This window comes from Nicotiana tabacum, chromosome 22 (genome assembly GCF_000715075.1).
Source record: "Nicotiana tabacum cultivar K326 chromosome 22, ASM71507v2, whole genome shotgun sequence".
Classification (NCBI taxonomy): domain Eukaryota; kingdom Viridiplantae; phylum Streptophyta; class Magnoliopsida; order Solanales; family Solanaceae; genus Nicotiana; species Nicotiana tabacum.
Genome location: NC_134101.1, coordinates 2843677 through 2863537, shown reverse-complemented (window position 1 = coordinate 2863537; position 19861 = coordinate 2843677). Strand labels below are relative to the sequence as shown.

Here is a 19861-nt window from a genome sequence, read left to right as displayed (position 1 = left end):
TTCTAGCTTGTGTGGTTACTCGATCTTCATTCTATGACCGCATCAGAGAGCGCCTGTATGATGATCCCCATTTGCTTATCCTGAAGGACACAGTTCAACACGGCGATGCCAAAGATATTACTATTGGAGATGATGGGATATTGAGGATGCAGTGTCAGATTTGTGTACCAAATATAGATGAACTGTGTGAGTTGATTCTTGAAGAAGCTCACAGTTTGCGGTATTCCATTCATCCAGGTGCCGCTAAGATGTACCAGTATTTGAGACAGCATTACTGGTGGAGAAGGATGAAGAAAGATATAGTGGGGTTTGTAGCTCAGTGTTTAAATTGTCAGCAGGTGAAGTACGTGCATTGGAGACCGGGCGGATTGCTTCAGAGAGTTAAAATTCTGAAGTGGAAATGGGAGCATATTACCATAGACTTCATAGTTGGACTCACGTGAAATTTGAAGAAGTTTGATGCTGTTTGGGTAATTGTGGATCGGTTGACCAAGTCAGCATATTTTATTCCAGTCGATACTAATTATTCTTCTGAGCGGTTGGCTGAGATTTATATCCGCAAGATTTTTCGCCTTCACGGTGTGCCAGTGTCCATCATTTCAGATCGGGGCACGTAGTTTACATCACAGTTTTGGAGAGCAGTGTAGCGAGAATTAGGCACGCAGATTCAGTTGAGTATAATATTTCACCCTCATACGGACGGACAGTCCGAGTGCACTATTTAGATATTGGAAGATATGCTACGTGCTTGTGTTATAGATTTCGGGGGTGCTTGGGATTAGTTTTTGCCGCTTGCAGAGTTTGCTTACAATAACAACTATCAATCGAGTATTCAGATGGCTCCATAGGAAGCTTTGTATGGGAGACGATTTCGGTCTTCGGTGGGTTGGTTTGAGTCGGGTGAGGCTAGGCTATTGAGTACTGATTTAGTTCAGGATGCTTTGGAGAAGGTTAAATTAATTCAGGATCGACTTCGCATGAGCGCAGTCTAGACAGAAGAGTTATGCCGACCGGAAGGTTCGCGATGTTGCATACATGGTACGAGAGAAGATACTACTCCGAGTTTTGCCTATGAAGGGTGTTATGAGGTTCGGGAGGAAGGGCAAGTTGAGTCCAACGTATATTAGGCCTTTTGAAATACTCAAGAATATTGGAGATGTGGCTTATGAACTTGCATTGCTGCCTAGTCTATCGGGTGTTCATCCAGTGTTTCATGTATCTATGCTCCGGAAGTATGTCGGAGATCCGTTTCATGTTTTGGATCTCAGTAGAGTGCAGTTGGATGGTAATTTGACTTATGATGTGGAGCCGGTGGCCATTTTGGACCGACAGGTTTGAAAGTTGAGATCAAAGAACATAGCTTCAGTGAAAGTGCAGTGGAAAGGCCAGCCAGTCGGATAAGCCACTTGGGAGACTGATCGGGAGATGCAAAGCAAATATTCACACCTATTTGAGACTCCAGGTATAATTCTAAACCCGTTCAAGGACAAACGTTTGCTTAATAAGGGGAGAATATAACGACACGGCCGGTCGTTTTGAGTATTACAGCCTCTTTTCCCCATTTACTGCTTATCCTGTGTTAAATTATAATGATGTGACTTGTCGGGGAGGTTTCAGAATGAATTGGAACACTTAGATCCAATATTTAAAGCTTAAGTTAAAATAGTTGGCCGGATATTAACTTATGTATAAAAGACTCCGAAATAGAGTTTTGATGATTCTAATAGCTCCGTATAGTGCTTTTGGACTTAGGAGTGTGTCCGGAAAATTATTTGGAAGTCTGTAGTTAAATTAGGCTTGAAATGGCTAAAATAAGAGATTGAAAATTGGAAGTTGACTGGGGAGTTGACATTTTTATATCGGGGTCGGAATCTAATTCTGAAAATTTTCATAGGTCCGTTATGTCATTTATGGCTTGCGTGCAAAATTTGAGGTCAATCGAACTTGATTTGATAGGTTTCGGCATCGAATGTAGAAGTTGGAATTTCTTATTTTCATTAAGCTTGAATTGGGGTGTAATTCATATTTTTAGCGTTGTTTGATATTATTTGAGGCCTCGACTAAGCTTGTATGATGTTTTAGGACTTGTTGGTATATTTGGTTGAGGTCCCAGGGGCTTCGGGTGAGTTTCGGATGGATAACAGATCGAAATTGGACTTAGAACAATTCTAGAAACATTTCTAGTTCTGGTGCAATCGTACCTGCGATGGAATTGGTCGCACGTACACGACCGCAGAAGTGATACAATGGTCGCAGATGCGGCCTGGGATAAGGAAGGAAGAGGTTGCAGTTGCGAGGGAGGCAGCACAGAAGCGGAGGGACCTGGCATAGGGGAAGTCCGCAGAAGCGGTCCTTGTCTTGCAGAAGCGGATATGGGACTGCAAAAGCGAATGTTCCGCAGGTGAGGAAGAATTACCGCAGAAGCGGTTAAAATTTCCGTAGAAGCGAAACCTCTAGACAGTGTACAAAAACATAGGGTTCCGAGCTTTTTCCATTTTTGGACATTTCCAACACGAGTTTAGGCTATTTTTCAGAGAGAATTCAAGGGAAATCTTGAGGTAAGTCACTTATGATCATTGTTAGTTAATAAGATTGAATTATCATTGAGTATTTCGACTAGATTACGTATTTTTGAGGTGAAATTCGAGGATTTGGGCCTAAAAATTTGAAAATAAGATTTGAGGATTTGAAGGTCGAGTTGATGTTGAAATTTGGTAAATTTGGTATGGTTGGACTCATGGTTGAATGGACGTTCATATTTTGTAACTTTTGTCGGGTTCCGATATGTGGGCCCCACTGATAATATTTGAGTTGAATTTCAAATTTTGTTCAAAAATTAGTATTTTCATATGGAATTAATTCCTATAATTTGTATTGTATCGAATTAATTATGACTAGATTCGAGGCGTTCGGAGGCCGATTCGCGAGGCAAAGGCATATTGGAATAAACAATTACACGGTTTGAGGTAAGTAATACTTCTAAACTTGGTTCTGAGGGTACGAATTTCTGAATTACGTGTTATATGAATTATTTGGAGGTGACACACATGCTAGGTGACGGGCGTGTGGGCGTGCATCATAGAAATGGTGACTTAAATAAATTTCGTAGAGTTGCATAATCAAAGAATCATGTCATTATTCACATGTTCCCCACGTGTTAGAGAAATTGAGCTGAGGCTCATATTAAAGATCATATTTAGGCTACGTGCCGATATTTTTGGGACCCACAGGGTCGTGTTGCTGTTGAATTAATTATTTTAAAATATAAATTTCATACTCAGTCGTGTTTATCCATTTGTGAGGATATTTATGGGATCGAGCTACACGCCACAGCATGCCATATCGGCTTTATATTTATTATTATATGGATCGGGGATGCATGCCGCAGTAGGTCTTAGAGGCTTTATTATTATGTGATTGGACTGCACGCCGCAGTAGGCCATATTGGCTTTATATAGTGCTTGGGCTGAAGGAGCCCCTCTAGAGTCTGCATCCCCCACAGTGAGCGCAGTTGATGTTTATATTTGGGATGGACTTCCCAAGGCATGGAGTTGCCTTATTTATTTATTTATATTTGGGGATGGATCTTCCTCTGGGCTGGATTGGCCTTATACAGTACTGAGTGACTGACTGTCAGTTGATGTGTATATATATATATGGGATGGATCTTCCCTAGGCTGGATTGGCCATATACAGTACTGCGTGATTGAGTAATTTGAGATTGTGAATACACGAGGTTTCCACTGAGGTGCATCACATACAGCATGTACATTGGCATGTAGATATAGAGATGTCATATTCCTCATATCATTCAGAATTGGTCTATTTTACTTGTACTGAGTTTAACTGTTGAACTTGAAAGCATGCCTATATTTCTGTACTGTTATTTCCATTTCTATACTGGACTGTACCTGTTGAGCTCGTCACTATTTTTAGCCCAAAGGTTAGTCTTGTTACTTATTGAATACATGGAGTCGGTTGTACTCATACTACACTCTGCACTTCGTGTGCAGATCCAGCTACTTCCGGATACGGCGGATGCTAGATTTCAGAATTTTTATCTGTAGGAGACTATCGAGGTAGTTGCTTGGCGTTCGCAGACCTTGTCTCTCTTTCCTTTCAGTTGTTTGTACTGTTCTATATTTCGAGATAGTGTTTCATCAGTCAGACTATGTTATCATTTAGATGCTCATGTACTCAGTGACACCAGGTTTTGGGAGTGTATTTATATCAGTATTTGTGGAATTTTCTATTGAATTCAAATATTATATTTTTAAACTTAAAAGATTATAGTGTTTTATTGAGGTTATCGGTTTGCCTATCATTGAGATAGATGCCATCACGACATATAAATTTTGGGTTGTGACATAACCCCCATAAGTGTAATATCTAACTAAAGCTCTCACATAGTCAAAAAGAGACATTAAAACAGCTTGAACTTTTCAATTACTATCTTACATATTCATCAAAAAGATTATTGCATATTGTTCCTCACAGAGATATGTAGTCCAACATCATGACTAATTTAAAGAAGTTCGTGTTGAAGCTCAATCATATATTTTTACTTAGCTATCTATACTCATAACTTATCCCCAAACTGAATCATGTTATAGCCAACTAATATACTAAGGTTGAGCAATAGTGTTAGAACTTAATTATTTTACTGCTGGAAATTTGATTTCCACTCTGCTGAAAATTTGATTTTTAGGATTTTTATTAAGGGAAGTTAAAATATAAAAGAAACAAACTCACCAAGAAGTCAAGGGGTGTCATTATATAGTATATATATATATATATATTATTTTTAAAAATACCGAGCTATACAGTGTAATTTTTCGGTGAAGGAGTGTCGGTTGACACCCCTTTGGTGCATGTGGCTCCGCCACTGCCTGGAGCGCATCCTAATTTACTGTTTAAGCTAGCTAACTAAAGTTTTACTAGGCTCTTTGTCTAAGTAAAAATAAACTCGTGCTTTGTCGAAAAGGTTGTGTTATCACTGTTGGGACGTTACAGGTAAACGAAAATTGTCTGAAGTTGCATTGGACTGTCTTCTAAAGCGCTTTATTATAATCATAATTGTTGTTGTTGTTGTTGTTGTTGTTGTTGTCGTCGTTGTTGCTGTTAATATTTTTTAGGAGCTAGGGCTCATTCATTAGGGTATTTTGGGATTATATTGGACTAATTGAAGGATTCTAATTTCCATTCAACCCACCCTATCTTTGGACATAGTCTTGAAACCTACTTCAAACAAATAAGAAGAACACTCTTAGAATTGATACCCATACACATTATTCATGAGTCGTTAGTATACAAATACCCATAATAATTTTCTTTTTTAAGTTAAAAATATTTGGAGGAGAAGCTAGTTGTATCCACATGCACTATCCACATATTTAGAAAAACATCTTTGGGAAACTTTATCAAAGAGTTATTTTGGTTATAGTATTCAGGGATATAGTTTAAATATTTTGATCCAAATTACTTTAAACATATTTAAGAAAGTTGGAATGAAAAATGGTATAGTTACTTACAAAAAGTATTAAGTTATTCTAAAAGAAGTATTCCTTTATAGTAATGAAAAGCTTTCAAGTCTTTCAAGAAGTGATATTCTTGGAGTTGAACTCATATAAAGGTTTTACTTTTATAGGTTTATTATAGTAAAAAAAATTTGGCATAACACTAAGTAATATTGGTTTACATATCTTGGATTTATTTGTGTATATGGAGCTTGCACATTATAGTGGAAGCATTGTTGTCTAGTGATACGAGTTATTCCCAGAATCAAGAAGAGGTGAAAGTATTACGAAAAGAAGTTGATGAGTTGAAGGAGGAACGGAAAGAAGATCGTGCAAATTTTGACAAGTTGCAGGGTCTAGTGGAGAAACTTATGATGAGCATACCTCAATTTGGTCCTCAAAATGTCGAGGATGATGGGGATGATGAGCTTTAGTTTGTTGTGATGTTTGAGACATTATTATTTGTTGTGGTTGGATGTTTAGACTTAACTATGATTGTAATATTTAGACTTGACTATGATTGTAATGTTTAGACTTGATTGAATGGTGCTTGAATGTTGTAACTTGTGTTTGGATGTTTTAGTTAGTTTATGTTTCCTTTAATTGTTTGCATTTTATGGGTTTGATTAGTTGAAATGGTGGATTGATTCGTTGATTGTTGTAGTTTTTAATTGGCAGTTGGTGTGAATTTAAAACAGCTGAAATTGGGCAAAACTATTCCAGTTTTCCGACCACAATAGTCACCAAATGCTCGAAAACTTTCTCAGATTCAGGAACATTTGCGACCACTGTAGTGGAAAAAGTAAATAAATAAATAATATTAAAATTGATTTGCGACTGCGGTAGTGAAAAAATAAAATAAATAATTAATATGGATTAAATTTGCGACGATAGTGGCGGGAAGACTAAAATAAATAAAAAGGCATTGTAATATTTGTGACCACTGTGGTGGAAAAGTTTAAATTAAATTATAATTATTTATAATATTTGCGACTGACGTAGTGGGAAAGCTTATATAAAAATAAAAATTTAATTTATTGCGACCGCGTCAGTCGCAAAGCTGACAACATTAATTAGTCGTTTTTATATTTTGGCTTTGCGACTGCCGTAGTCACAAATTACAGTCAGAATCGATCGCGAACTATTTCAGACTAGCTATTTTGCGACCGCATTATTTTGGTCTGGATGTAATCAGAAACCAGCATTTTCTGACCACATTCCAACTGTTTTGACAGTCGAAAAATAGCCATTTTCTAGTAGTGATTCCATATATTTTTCTTCAGCAATTGATGTTTGTTTTCAGACTCTTTACCAGTTCCGGTTACCATAGATTTACAAAAGGTTAGATTTTAGCGCAAAAACAGCCCTACGATCAAAGAAGAATATTGTAGCTGAAATTTTTGACATTTTATATATTGGAATTTGAAAAGAAGGTTTGATCAAGCTTATCAATAGAGATTGCCCGTCCGCAACTGCATGTTTGCTTTTTCCTCTTCATTGATTCTAACATTTCCCTCTTAGTTACAAGATTTTATTCTTTTTCAACTAAATAGGAATAGACTCCGTTTAGCTTAGCTGAACAATAGTATCTTTTAACACCAAGTGCTGAAAGACAATGTTTAAGTGCTTGAGATGATTTTACAAATTAACAATTACTAGTACGTATTTTCATAGAAGTATTGAAATTAAAAATAAATAATTATGTTTGAATTCACTAAAAATAGATATTTTGGTGTCTTAATAATGTGATTGAATTAAAAAGAAAAAATCCAAAACCCAAATACATTTTGCAGTGTAGTAGTCTAGGAATGCAATTTGAATAACAACTTCCACCGTACAATTTCGTATAGTTGGCGGAACTTCCAATGTTACCATTCTTAATCTGTGTATCCACATACAAATCTTACTCAGTCAATAAGACCCGACCCAAAATGAAAGTACCCATATCTTGCCCTTCCAACACAAATATACTCTCAACAACATCTGCATCAATGAAACCCTTCAAAATTTTCTCATCAATCTAACAATGGCAATCTCTCCATCTCCATCATCTCTTTTACTCATCACCCTCCTCTTCCTCCTTACACCCATATACACTCATTCCAATACCTCTGATGCCTTAATTACTCTCCGAACTGATCAACCTCCGATCACAATCACCCACCGGCGTCATCCACCTCAACGACTCCCTTCTCCAACGCATCCTCTCTATCCCTTCCCCTAAACCTTTCTCTTCCCTCATTTTCTTTGACGCCAAACAGCTCCACTCGAAATCCGATATCAATCTAAAAATTTTATGCCTCAATGAACGAATTCGATCCTCCGACGATGATGGAGTTAATAGCAAGTGAAGCCATGTCAGAGAAGTTCTTGGCTGTGAACTCCTTATGAGGATCAATAGCACCTAATAGATGATCAGGTATTCCACAACGTTCTTCTTCGGGAATTTTGTTTGTTGCAACATCAAGTCCTTTGTACACTTGTATTTTGTCGGAGTTGACAATTTCTTCCCCGAAATGAGTGGCTAAGTCGACGGAGAGTCTTGATTTTCCGGCGCCGGTGGCTCCCATCACCACGGAGAGTACATTACTTGCCGTGGGAAGCTTCCGATCATCGTCGGAGGATGGAATTCGTTCATTGAGGCACTCTTCTACGATAAAACCTACGAATTATATACAATGTACTATGGTAATATGTTATTATTTCATCTAAAAGATTAAAGTATTAGAAACAATGAGAACTGTATTTTTTTTTAGTAGTTCTCAAATTCCGGCTTGTGGGAAACTATTTGGTTTGTTACGGTTGTTGTTCTAAAAAATAATTGCATATTTTATTTATATATGGATATTATACACATATAATATACATATTTTTATATGTTTGTTTTTACTAGCAAATACAATTAATTTTGTTGAACCATTCAATTTGTATTTTGCCCTTATAAATTTTTAGAGCATTTGTAAAAATAGCCTTTTTTGAGACCAGACTTTAAATTATGTCCCCCATTAGGCTAGTGGGCTAAATTTATTTGAAAATAATTCATCCACCTATTTCAAGGCAAAGCCCACTGGACTAACGGGAGTGGCGTCAAAAAGGTCTATATGGTGCAAATAATGCCTTTTATTATTTATTTTATTTTGCTCAGAACGAACACTTATGTTTTTAACAGGTACAACTTTTGTTTTCTCTGGGTGGACGTGTCCATGCACGTACTAAATTCTTTTTTAACCAAACGAGTGGACAAAATGGTCGAGAAAGGACTTGTCAACGAGGTAAGAAACATGTTCAATCCTAAAAATGCAGATTACTCCAAAGGCATTCGAAAAGCAATTGGTGTCCCAGAATTTGATCGTTATTTTCGGGCTGAATTATCAAATTCCGTTGACGAGGAGACCAGAATTAAGCTACTTGAGGAAGCCATTAATGAAGTAAAAATCAACAACTGTAAATTAGCAAGCCAACAGTTAGAGAAAATAAAGAGGTTGATAAATGTTAAGGGATGGAATATACTGTTAGGATATATTAGATATGCCCTAGATCCAATCTCATATTTGATGATTTAAACATATTTTTGTGAATCTTATTTGATATAAAAATATATGGCATTTGATATACGTTTATCATAGTTATTATTAATTGCTTGATTAATTTAATAAGGTCCTTGATTAAATTTTGAGACTTGTCATCGTGATGGAGATCATGATAGTGAGAGTAAAGTTTCTTTAATTTAATCTAAATTTGTTCTTGATCGTAGAATTATTAATTTGGATATTAGTAATCCGGTTAGATCAATATTTATGTGATCGTCTTTATTGGATAAAGATTAGTTGATCTCATTAACTAAATCACATGGATAGATGATGTATATAGAGATATGATCATTGAACCGACTCATTGGATAATTCCTAATGGTTAGAATTACCATAAAACTGTCAATAGGATATTCTCTTGAAGAATGTGATATAAGAGTTTTCTTTGACCAGATATTATCGTAGTAATTGACAAGTTATTTATTGTGCTTTAATACTAGACACCTTTGGCCCTAGGGCGATAGTTGAAATGATATTTAGTACGATTAAATACTTGTAGAATTAGTGATTGATCGAGATGAAATCTGTCAACTATTGGTAATGAGCTTAAGCTCCATGTTGTCATGAATTATAAACGATCAAACTAAGACCTTGGCCAGGGCAATTGAATGAAAGAAGAAAAGAGTTTCTTAGGTCATTCAATGGTCGATAATATTTGACATGAACACATAGTTGGTCACCTATTAGGATTTGACAGTTAAACCATATCCTAGGGTGACCCAGAGCTATAAGGACAGAAATATTTTCTATATTATTCTTCTACTCATTTCTGAGAGTAAATTGTATACTTTATTCTATCCGGTCGTTGAGGAGTGTTGCTAGACGCCACACTTGATTAGTATATTGATGTGATCAATTTACTACCGACTTAGTATTGAACCTATGGGGTCGCACACTAACGAGTGTTCTGATCTTTGCTAAAGAATTAATTATTTTATTATTTGATAATTAAATTAAAGAATTTAATTAGTCAAATAAATTTAGTTATTAGTCCAAATGAAATATTATTATATTTTTTGCTAGCACAGAATATAATTAATATTGTGATCAAATTAAAGTTTTTTATTTGGAATAGAAAATTAAATTGTATCTCTTGGTTAAGATATATATGTGATATATATAATTAATACTTATTTTATATAAGAGATGTTATATAAAATATTAATTAAGAAAGAAGCTTGGTGGAAACTTTGTCAAGTGAATTTGGATTCACGTGAAAGTCCAACATATAGGCAGCCACAATCTCATTTAGAATGGGATTTAATTTTTCAACAATAGCAAACTTACTTTCGATTTAGACAAGAATCCAAATTTGAATTGTATTGGAAAGTCCAACATGTGGGCAGCTCGGATTCAATTTTTTTACAATAGCAACTTACTTTCGGTTTAGAATTTTACAAAAGTTCACCGCCTCTAACCTTTCCTTTGACATAGTGAAAAGGATTTTTAGAGGTTATAAATATGTCCAATTGACATGAAAATCCATGGTGAAAATAATACTTTTAAGAAGCCACAAAATTAAGAGAAAAACATACAAGAACAATTCTCGTCGTGCAACTTTGAGTAGTGAGATGTGATAAATGGGTGATAATGATAAATCAAAATATGACACAATGACAAAGTCTATAGTCAAGTGAAGGAAAAGACAAGAGGTGACAGGCCTTGAGACAATAAAAGAGTATAGGCCAAAGGTCATATCCTCATTTCAAGAAATGAGTTGGTGACTTGTACGTGATTACCAGAAGGAAAAGTTAGATCTACGGGGTAATAGAAATTGGTATAGGCTAGTGAACAAGATAAACTGAACATGAATTCGGGACTGAAGGATTTGATAATAGTCGACATCGTGAGAATGTCAGAGATCGCGTTCCGGCGATAATAGAATGGACAACAAAAGAATAACCTTTAAAGGCCATTCAGGAAACGCTTCCCTGAAGCAAGACTGTGAGTAGAGTTAAGCTTAAGGGACTAAGTGTGCCAGTTACACTAGGTGTCACCTTCGTGCGTAAGAAATTCAGTTATCCATGGTACAAAAAGGGTACCGCAAGGCAAGTATAATGACCCGGTCGGTCGTTTTGAGTGTATTAGCCTCGATCCCCTATTTACTGCTTTTCCTGTATCTGTGTCTGTTTATGTGGCTTGCCGGGAGGTTCTGTTTTTGGTTTCGGAGTATTTTGGGATACTTAGTCCCTAAAACGGAAGCTTAAATCTCAGAATTTTGACCGTAGTCGGAAGTGTGTGAAGACGACTCCGCAATGGAGTTCCGTTAGTTCCATTAGCTCCGTTGGGTGATTTTGGACTTAGGAGTGTGTCTGGACTGTGAATTTGAGGTCTGTAGCTAATTTAGACTTTAAATGGCGAAAGTCGAATCTTTGGAAAGTTTGAACGGGGGGTTGACTTTTTGATATCGGGGTCGGATTCCGATAGGTCCGTAATATTGAATACGACTTGTGTGCAAAATTTGAGGTCAATCGGATGTGGTTTGATAGGTTTCGATGTCGTTTGTGGAATTTGGAAGTTTAGAAGTTCTTTAGGCTTGAATCCGGGTGTAATCGGTGTTTTGATGTTGTTTTGGGTGATTTGAAGGTTCGACTAAGTTTGCATTGGGTCATATGACTAGTTGGTATGTCGGTTGAGGTCCTGGGGGCCTCGGGTTGATTTCGAGTGGTTAACGGACTTGATTTTTGAGTTGATGAAGCAATTGAAGTGTTGCTGCTACTGGTGTAACCGCACCAGCGGAGTGGGCACCGCAGGTGCGAGATCGCAGAAGCGGAGATGGGACCACAGAAGCGGCCAAGGAGGATTTGAGCAGAAGCCGCATGAGCGAAGATTTTTCCGCACCTGCGATGGTCGCAAAAGCGGGCAGCTGGGTGCAGGTGCGGGTTTTAGCCGCAAATGCGATGGGTTTCCGCACCTGCAATAGGTGCAGATGCGGTCTTGAAGTCGTAGGAGCGGAATCTGAGATTTTAAGTAGAATCCGCACCTGCGATGGATTTTTCGCAGGTGCAGTGTCGCAGTTGCGATAGTGGGTCCGCAGATGCGAAAAGTTTGGCAAAAGGTTTAAAAAGCAAGGGTTCGCGATTTTAGTCTTATTTCACCATTTGAGACTCTGACTTAGGCGATTTTGGAGAAGCTTTTCGAAGGGATTATTGAGGTAAGCTTCTGATACTCATGTTTGATCATAAATCTTGATTCCCCACCTAATTAGCGAGATTTTGAAGTGAAATTTGGGGGTTTATGGCTTGAGAATTGGAGAGTGAATTTTGGAGATTTGGAGGACCAAATGATGTCGGATATTAATTAATTTAGTATAGTTAGACTCGTGAGTGAATGGGATTTCGGGTTTTGTGACTTTTATCGGATTTTGAGACGTGGGCCCGGGGCCGAGTTTGAGCCTATTTCAGATTTTGGCTTAAAGTTTCATGTTTTTCTTGTGGAATTAATTCTTTTAGCTTATATTAATTATATCGTACTACTTGTGGCTAGATTCGGGGCGTTTGGAGATTGATTCGAGGGGCAAGGGCATTGCGGAGTAGGAATTTTTACGGTTTGAGGTAAGTAACAGTTTTAAATCTGGTCCTGAGGGTATGAAACCCCGGATTTTGGTATGATGTGACTATTTTAGAGGTGACGCACATGCTAGGTGACAGGCGTGTGGGTGTGAACCATGGGGGATTGTGACTTGGTCCATCCCGTGAGATTGTAAAGTCGAATAGACTATTGTTAATTACATGTTCTCTCTGTGTTATAGACATTTGACTGCAAATCGTGTTAGAAATCATGCTTGGGCTATGTGATAGTACTGTTAGGACTCGCAGAGGCCGCGTACTTATTGAATTATTTGCTAATTGTTGTCTTGTACTCAGTCATGATTTTACTTGCGCATCATATCTCAGTCTCTTATTGATTCTTGTTGATACACTATGTTATTTTGTTTGGGCTGATCTTTATGATTTCTGAGAACCCGTGAGACTGGAGAGGTTGGTGACTGAGTTAGGGCCTGAGTGCCGATCTGTGAGCCTTAGGGCTATATATATGAATCGGGTTGCACGCCGCAACGAGCCTGGGGGCTGTATGTATATGGATCGAGTTGCACGCCGCAATGAGCCTTAAGGTTTTTGTGTGTGTGTGTGTGTATATATATATATATATATATATATATATATATATAGAGAGAGAGAGAGAGAGAGAGAGAGAGAGATAGATATATGGATCGGGTTGCACGCCGCAACGAGCCTTATGGCTATTTATATATTATGGGATCGGGCTGCATGCCGCAACGATATAGTGCTTGGGCTGAAGGAGCCCCTCCGGAGTCTGCACACCCCTAGTGAGCGCAGGTACCTATTGAGTGTGAGTACTGAGGGCTGAGAGCCGAATGATTGAGGTATTGTAACGAGTTGAGTGACTGTTGACTTGAGAGGCTATACTTGCTTTTTCATTTGTTGATGCACTTAGTTGCTATCTGTCAAATTCGTGAAATTTCTGAAAGATTCTATATCCGGATTTACCTGCACTGTAACTATATAAACTGATTTGATTTGAACTGCAGGATTTGAAAGCATGTCTATTCTTTGCTGGAATTATTGAAAATGAACTGTATTTGTATAGCTCGTCACTACCTTCTCAGTTCCTTACTTATTTCTATTACTTGGTGAGTTGGTTGTACTCATTCTATACCTGTACTTTATGTGCAGATCCAGGTATGTTTGATCACGGAGGTCATTGAGTTCGTGCGCGATCGAGTACCGGAGACTACGAGGTAGCTGCCGGCGTTCGCAGACCTTGTTTCTCCTTCTATGTTTTCCTTCTTTTCTGTATTGATACTTTGACACTGTTTTATTAGACTGGATATCTAAATGCTCATGACTCAGTGACACCCCGATGTCGAGCTATGTTTCCGCACTTATATTTTTTTTGTGTTTTACCCCCATTTTTATGAAAAAATTCGGTTATTTTAAATGTCTTAGCTCATTTCTGTTAAATTTTGAATGTGTTTTGGAAAGGTCGGCTTGCCTAGTATCACGATAGGCGCCATCACGACGGGTTAGGTTTTAGGTCGTGACAAGTTGGTATCAGAGTGTAGGTTACATATGTCTCACGAGTCATGAGAAGGGTTAGTAGAGTCTTGCGGATCGGTATAGAGACGTATGTACTTATTTTTGAGAGGCTGCAGAACCCTTAGGAAACACTTCACATTCTTGAATTCTTGTCGTGCGAATCTTTTGATTCTAGTAACTAAATTTCTATTGTTCTAATTCTCTCACAGATTGTGAGGACGCGTACTACGGGGCAAGATGGACAGCCACCAGTACCATCAGTCAGTGCCGCGAGAGGCCAAGGTCGCGGTAGGGGCAGAGGTGCAGCTCGCACCGCAGCTAGGGTAGCACCTCCAGATCTACCAGTTGCCCCAGTTCAGGAGCAAGCTTTAGTTATGGACGAGCCTGTGGGACCAGCTCACGCACCACATGTGCCTATTGTGATTCCAGGCCTTCAAGAGGCCTTAGCTCAGATTCTGACTGCGTGTACCAGTCTTACTTAGGCGATCTCTGTTCAGGCCGCAGCAGCCACTTCTCAGGCCGGGGGAGGCGCTCAGACTCCCGTCGTCCGCACACCAGAGCAGGAGGTATAGGGATTCCAGACACCGGGGGCACCACCAGCCCAGCCGGTTACCGCTGCTCAGGATTATGTTGTTCCTGCTATGCCTGAGGATGAGGAGCGAAGATTGGAGAGGTTTGGGAGGATCCAGCCTCCATCTTTCAGTGGTGCAGAAGGAGAGGATGCACAGGGTTTCTTGGACAGGTGTCAGAGGATACTCCGTATGGCAGGTATTCTGGAGACCAGTGGGGTATCGTTCACTACCTTTCAGTTCTCAGGGGATGCATTCAGATGGTAGGAGGCTTACGAGATGCGTAGACCGGTGGGCGCAACACCCCTTACTGGCAACAGTTCTCCGTTCTCTTTCTGGAGAAGTTCGTGCCGCAGTCCCGCAGAGAGGAGTTGCGCAGACAGTTTGAGGAGCTTCGACAGGGTGATATGTCTATGACGCAGTATGAGATAAGATTTTCAGAGTTGGCCCGTCATGCTATATGGTTGGTTCCTACAGACAGGGAGAGGAACATGAGGTTCATAGATGACCTCACTTTTCAGCTGCGATTGCTTATGACCAGAGAGAGAGTGTCCGGTGCTACTTTTGATGAGGTTGTCGATATTGCCCGTCAGATTGAGATGGTTCGCAACCATGAGCGGCTCGAGAGGGACCTCATAGACATGGTGGATTTAGCGGTGTTCCTTCTAGGGGCAGTTCCACCATGGTAGAGGTCATCCTTTCAGGCATGCTCAGACGGCTCGTCCAGTTTACCGTGGTGCATCATCTGGTCATGGTTCAAACAGTTATCAGCAGGTCCATTCATCTCTCAGTGTTCTCCCAGCTCAGAGTTCGTCCCGTGCTCCATCGGGTCAGGGCTCGTCTATGCCAGGTCCTTCTACTAGTTATCCGGGTGCTCGGGGCTCCCTTTAGTCCCCAGCACCAGCACCGGGGAGTTGCTATGAGTGTGGAGAGTTTGGTCACATGAGGAGGCAGTGTCCCCGCCTAGTGGGAGGTCCATCTCAGCAGAAGAACCAGTTTATGACATCTGCACCAGTTTCTTCACCACTCGCTTAGCCAGCTCGGGGTGGAGCCTAGTCAGCTAGGGGCCGATCAGGGGGCAGCCAGGCCCGTTTCTATGCTCTTCCTATCAGACCAGATGTCATTGCTTTGGATGCTGTGATTACAGGTATTGTCTCGGTTTTCCATAGAGATGCCTCTGTATTATTTGACCCTGGCTCCACTTATTCATATGTGTCCTCGTATTTCGCTCATTATCTGCTTATGCCCCGTGAGTCTCTAGTTGCGTCTGTTCGTGTATCCACTCCAGTGGGCGATACTATCATTGTGGACCATGTATATCAGTCATGTGTGGTGACTATTGGGAGTCTGGAGACTAGAGTGGACCTCTTGTTGCTTAGTATGGTCGATTTTGACATGATTTTGGGTATGGATTGGTTGTCTCTATGTCATGCTGTTCTAGATTGTCATGCTAAGACCGTGACGTTGGCGATGCCGGGGTTGCCGAGGGTTGAGTGGAACGGCTCTGTAGACTATGTTCCTAGTAGAGTGATTTCATACTTGAAAGCTCAGCGGATAGTTGAGAAAGGTTGTCTATCTTATCTGGACTTTGTGAGGGATGTTAGTGCAGAGGCCCCTACTATTAATTCTATTTTAGTGGTGTGAGATTTCCCGAATGTGTTTCCTACAGACCTGTCGGGCATGCCGCCCGATAGTGATATTGATTTAGGTATTTCTATTCCTCCATATCGTATGGCACCGGCGGAGTTGAAGGAATTAAAGGAGTAGCTTCAGAAACTCCTTGATAAGGGGTTTATTCGGCCTAGCGTGTCACCTTGGGGTGCACCAGTTCTATTTGTGAAGAAGAATGATGGTACTATGAGAATGTGCATTGATTATAGACAGTTGAACAAGGTCACACTTAAGAACAAGTATCCATTGCCGCGTATTGATGATCTGTTTGACCAGCTTCAGGGAGCGAGGGTGTTCTCCAAGATTGATTTAAGGTCAGGATATCACCAGCTGAAGATTCAGGACTCAGATATTCTTAAGACAGCTTTCAAGACCCGATATGGCCATTATGAGTTCCTTGTGATGTCTTTTGGACTGACCAACGCCCCAGCAGTGTTCATGCATCTGATGAACAATGTATTTCATCCTTATCTTGACTCATTCGTTATTGTATTCATTGATGACATCCTGGTGTACTCTCGTAGCCAGGAGGAGCATGCACGGCATCTGAGGATTGTGTTACAGCAATTGAGGGAGGAGAAGCTTTATGCAAAGTTCTCCAAGTGTGATTTTTGGCTCAGTTCAATAGCGTTCTTGGCATACGTGGTGTCCAATGAGGGTATTCAGGTAGACCCGAAGAAGATAGAGGCGGTTCAGAGTTGGCCCAGACCGTCCTCAGCCACGGAGATTCGGAGTTTTCTCGGTTTGGCTGGTTATTACCATCATTTTGTGGAGGGCTTCTCATCTATTGCATCGCTCTTGACTAAATATACCCAAAAGGGTGCTTCTTTCAGGTGGTCGAGGGAGTGCCAGGAGAGTTTTCAGAAGCTCAAGACTGCTTTGACCACGGCTCCAGTTCTAGTTTCACCATCAGTTTATAGTTCTTACACAGTGTATTGTGATGCCTCACGGATCGGCATTGGGTGTGTTCTAATGCAGGAGGGTAGAGTGATTGCTTATTCTTCACGCCAGTTGAAGTCCCGTGAGAAGAACTAACATGTCCACGACCTTGAGTTAGAAGCTATTGTTCACGCCTTGAAGATTTGGCGGCACTATTTGTATGGGGTCCATTGTGAGATTTACACTGATCATCGGAGTTTGCAGCATATGTTCAAACAGAAGGATCTTAATTTGCGTCAGTGGAGGTGGTTAGAGCTTCTTAAGGACTTTGATATCATTATTTTGTACCATCCCGGGAAGGCCAATGTGGTGGCCGATGCCTTGAGTCGTCGGGCGGAGATTTTGGGGAGCTTAGCATATCTTCCAGCAGCAGAGAGGCCACTGGCATTGGATGTTCAGGCCTTAGCTAGCCAGTTTGTTAGATTGGATGATTTTCAGCCGAGTCGAGTATTGGCTTGTATGGTCTCTCAGTCTTCTCTTTATGATCGTATCAGGGAGCGTCAGTATGAGGACCCCCATCTTCTTGTCCTTAAGGATATGGTCCAGCACAGTGATGCTAAGGAAGTCACTATTGGGGATGATGGTGCATTGAGGATGTAGGACTGGCTATGTGTGCCCAATGTAGATGGTTTGCATGAGTTGATTCTCCAGAAGGCTCACAGTTTGCGATATTCTATTTATCTGGGTGCCGCGAAGATGCATCAGGACTTGAGACAGCATTACTGGTGGAGGAGAATGAAGAAAGACATAGTGGAATATGTAGTTCGGCGCCTAAATTGCCAGCAGGTGAAGTATGAGCATTAGCGACCAGGTGGGTTGCTTCAGAAGTTAGAGATTCCGGAGTGGAAATGGGAGCGGATCACTATGGATTTCGTAGTTGGGCTTCCACGGACTCAGTGAAAGTTCGATGCAGTTTGGGTGATTGTGGACCGGCTGACCAAGCCAGCTCATTTCATTCCTGTGAGCGAGATTGTCAGGCTTCATGGCATACCGGTATCTTTCATTTCTGACCAGGGTACGTAGTTTACATCACGGTTCTGGAGGGCCGTACATCATGAGTTGGGTACTCGAGTGGAGTTGAGCACAACATGTCACCCTCAGACGGACAGACAGTCCGAGCGCACTATTCAGATATTAGAGGATGTGCTACGTGCGTGTGTGATGGAGTTTTGGGGTTCGCGGGATCAGTTCTTGCCATTAGCAGAGTTTTCCTACAACAACAGTTATTAGTCGAGCATCTAGATGGCACCATATGAGGCTCTGTATGGTAGGCGGTGTAGATCTCCAGTAGGTTGGTTCGAGCCGGGCGAGGCTAGATTATTGGGTACAGACTTGGTTCAGGATGCTCTGGAGAAGGTTAGGGTAATTCAGGATAGACTATGCACAGCCCAGTCCAGACAGAAGAGTTCTGTGGATCGGAAGGTTCGCGATGTTGCATTCATGGTTGGAGAGTGGGTCTTGCTCCGGGTGTCATCCATGAAGGATGTTATGAGGTTCGGAAAGAAGGGCAAGATGAGCCCGAGGTTTATCGGTCTATTTGAGGTATTGCGGCGTGTTGGGGAGGTTGCTTATGAGCTTGCCTTGCCTCCTAGTCTAGAAGGAGTTCATCCAGTATTCCATGTGTCTATGCTCCGGAGGTATCACGACGATCCGTCTCATGTATTGGATTTCAGCTCAGTCCAGTTGGACAAGGATTTATCTTATGTTGAGGAGCCGGTGGCGATCTTGGATAGGCAGGTTCGAAAACTGAGGTCGAATAATATTGCTTCTGTAAAGGTTCAGTGGAGGGGTCAGCCGGTCGATGAGGCGACTTGGGAGACCGAGCATGATATGCGCAGTCGTTATCCTCATCTTTTCACCATTTCAGATATGTCTCTATGCTCATTCGAGGACGAATGATTATTTTAAGAGGGGGAGGATGTAATGACCCGGCCGGTCATTTTGAGTGTATTAGCCACGATCCCCTATTTACTACTTTCCCCGTATCTGTGTCTGCTTATGTGGCTTGCCGGGAGGTCCTGGTTTTGGTTTTAGAGTGTTTTGGGACACTTAGTCCCTAAAACGGAAGCTTAAGTCTCACGATTTTGACCGTAGTCGGAAGTGTATGAAGACGACTCCGGAATGGAGTTCCGTCAGTTCCATTAGCTCCGTTGGGTGATTTTGGACTTAGCAGCTTGTCCGGACTGTGAATTTGAGATTTGTAGCTAATTTAGGCTTGAAATGGCGAAAGTCAAATCTTTGGAAAGTTTGACCGGGGGTTGAATTTTTGATACCGTGGTCGGATTCCGATTTCGAAAGTTGGAGTAGGTCCGTAATATTGAATATGACTTGTGTGCAAAATTTGAGGTCAATCGGATGTGGTTTGATAGGTTTCGACGTCGTTTGTGGAATTTGAAAGTTTAGAAGTTCTTCAGGCTTGAATCCCGGTGTAATCGGTGTTTTGATGTTGTTTTGGGTGATTTGAAGGTTCGACTAAGCTTGCATTGGGTCATATGACTGGTTGGTATGTTGGTTGA

The 19861-nt window shown here is 40.6% G+C and overlaps 1 pseudogene; it reads left to right on the top strand.

Moving 5' to 3' along the window:
* The first annotated feature begins 7847 nt into the window (after nt 1-7847).
* Nucleotides 7848-19861, top strand: part of LOC107826909 (adenylate isopentenyltransferase 5, chloroplastic-like) — a 36370-nt pseudogene continuing 24356 nt past the window's right edge.